The sequence below is a fragment of the Macaca nemestrina genome, chromosome 18, assembly GCF_043159975.1.
Source record: "Macaca nemestrina isolate mMacNem1 chromosome 18, mMacNem.hap1, whole genome shotgun sequence".
NCBI lineage: Eukaryota > Metazoa > Chordata > Mammalia > Primates > Cercopithecidae > Macaca > Macaca nemestrina.
The window spans coordinates 85,354,937-85,357,928 of record NC_092142.1 but is presented as its reverse complement, the minus strand read 5'-3'; the positions used below and the strand labels follow the sequence as shown (position 1 = coordinate 85,357,928).

The following is a 2,992-nucleotide window of genomic DNA, read 5'->3' as shown; positions in this document are numbered from 1 at the left end:
TCATTGCTTCTCTGCCCAGTGTCTATCAGACTCAACATCAGGTCATTGGATACGACTGATTTATTTCTTTGATCGTTGCTTCCACTAAATGGATAATTTGCCTCCTTCTCTGGGAGAGACAGCAAAGGACTATGAAGACACTTGTCAGTCCATGATGTCTTACAAAGGGCTTAGGAGATTGGGGGTCTGGAGAACTGCCCATTGGCACACTAGCAAACTGAGTGATACCTCAACTGGTCATTGGTCTACGAACTTCAGTCTCTTCATCTATAAAGTGGACGTGGACATGTTTCATGATGGCAAGAGTTCTAGTTAGCTTAAAAATTCGAGAGATCCTCTCCATTTGCTAATTATGTGAGCTTCTGAGTACTGTGATCTCTTTGAGCCTCAATCTCAGCACCAGGCCAGCTGCAATGATAATTGTACTTTCTTTGTGAAGATTAAATGGGCCCTGATGCAACCATGGCTGAAGAACAACCTCATGAAGGTTGCTCGTGAAGGTTGGCAGTGATGGAGACAAGATTGGGAACTGCCCCTTCTTCTTCTTTTTATTATTATTATTATTATTGAGACAGTTTCACTTTTGTTGCCCAGGCTGGAGTGCAATGGCATGATCTCGGTTCACTGCAACCTCTGCCTCCCAGGTTCAAGCGATTTTCCTGCCTCAGCCTCCCAAGTAGCTGGGATTACAGGTGTGTACCACCACGCCCAGCTAATTTTGTATTTTCAGTAGAGACGGGGCTTCTCCATGTTGGTCAGGCTGGTCTTGAACTCCCGACCTCAGGTGATCCACCCACCTCGGCCTCCCAAAGTGCTGGGATATAGGCATGAGCCACCTCACTTGGCCAGGAACTGCTCCTTCTTCTAGAGACTGTTCACGGTACTTTGGCTCAAAGGAGTCACTTTCACGTATCACCACCATTGACACCAAGAGGTAGACCATGACAGTGCAGAAGCTGTACCCAGAAGGGCAGCTCCTGTTCCTGCTTTGTGGCATGGAAGCACACGTAGACACCCAAAAGATTGAGGAGTTTCTGGAGGCAGTGCTGTGTCCTTCCAGGTACCCCAAGCTGAGAACTCTAAACCCTGAGTCAAACACAGCTGGGCTGGACGTATTTGCCGACTTTTCTGCCTACATCAAGTTCAAATGCAGGACTCAATGATACTCTGGACAAGGGGCTCCTGAGAGCCCTGAAGGTTTTAGACAGTTACTTGACATCCCCCTTCCCAGAAGAAGTGGATGACACCAGTGCTGAAGATGAGGGCATCTCTCGGAAGAGGTTTCTGGATGGCAGTGAGCTCACCCTGGTTGACTGCAGCCTGTTGCCAAAGCTCCGCATAGTCCAGGTGGACTGTGAGAAGTACCAGGGCTTCCCCATCCCCGAGACCTTCCGGGGATGACATTGGTGCTTGAGTAGTGCCTATGCCTGGGAAGAATTCGCCCCTACCTGTCCACATGATGAGGAGATCAAGCTGGTCTGCAAAGAAGTGGCCAGGACCCTCAAATGAGCCCCTCCCAGTACTCCCTCAGCCCCCTCCATTTTCCCCACAAAGGCCCTGAGAGTTTTCACATTGGCCCTGGGAGTTTCCACATTGCTACCCAATGGACACACTTCAAACGGCCAGTGGTCAGGGACTCCTGGAGCACTTGTGCAGGGGTGTCAAGGGGGAAGGGGGAGTAAGGGAAAAGGATGGGGATCCTGGGTGAGATTCTTATTGTGGGGTGGGGCAGGTAGAGCAACATACTTCATTAATAAAATACAGAATTTAAAGAAGATTAGGGCAGGTGTAGTGGTTCACGCCTGTAATCCCAACATTTTGGGAGACCGAGGCGGGCGGATCATCTGAGTTCAGAAGTTCAAAACCAGCCTGCCCAACGTGGTGAAACCCTGTTTCTACTAAAAATATAAAAAATCAGCTGGGTGTGGTGGCGGACACCTGCAATCCCAGCTACTCTGGAGGCTGAGGCAGGAGAGCCACTTGAACCCGCGAGGTAGAAATTGCAGTGAGCTGAGATCACACCATTGTACTCCAGCTTGGGCAACAGAGGGGGACTCTATCTAAAACAAACAAACAAACAAAAAGATTAAATGGGGTAGTGCATAGAAGTGCACTGAGGCAAAACGAGGCAAGTCACACTTATGAGGATGGTCTTCTCGTTGCAAACCCTAATCCCCACGTGTCAGAGGCTCCATACACAGCAAGTTTTTTCTTCGTTACATAACAGTGCAGCACTGATTTTCCCAGTTGGTTGGTTCTCATGGGAGGCTCTCCTCCTCCCAGGTATCGGGAGACCTCTTAATTCAGCAGGTGGAGAGGATGGAGGATGGGAGCTGGCATGTTAGATTTTGATGGATCAGGCCTGGAAGTGATCAACGTCACTTTTGTCACATGTCATTGGCCAAACTCAATCACTTGTTTGTCCCCAACTGCAAGGGAGGTTGGGAAATGTGGATGGCTGTGTTCACTGAAGGAAAAGGAAAATGATTTGGAGAATGACTTGCTGGTCTCTGCCACAGAGCTCTATAAATGATAGACAGTGATGACCATGACGTTGCTGTTAATCATTGTGTGGGAAGAAAAGACAGATCCCATGACTTACTGGGATCAAGAAAGAATCAATCGCCATTTCCACACATGTGCAAGTGTGTGTGTACAGAGTGTGTATATGAGTGTGTGTTCCCTAGAAAACAAGTCAAGGCAAACCTAATATTCTGCCATTGGATTAGTGGGTGCAATCCCAGGAGGGTTCAATACTGAACTGGCCAGCACTTGGTATTAGGAGCAATTGATTGCACAGTTTTAGGGGACTCTTCCAAAAGTCCATATAGACAACTGCTTCTCAGGACAACCATCCAAGGAGAGAGAAGAGGACAATTTGCCCACTGGTTCATGCTGCTCATTGGCCAATTATCTACTCTATGATGCATGAAGTCCTTCCCGGTGGTGCGTGACTGGGCACTGGGCAGATCCCACAGCATCCACGGCCTCC

At 48.6% G+C, this 2,992-nt stretch overlaps 1 pseudogene; it reads left to right on the top strand.

Moving 5' to 3' along the window:
* Nucleotides 1-462: 462 nt before the first annotated feature.
* Nucleotides 463-1,509, top strand: LOC105496808 (chloride intracellular channel protein 1-like; annotated as a pseudogene).
* The last annotated feature ends 1,483 nt before the right edge of the window (nucleotides 1,510-2,992 follow it).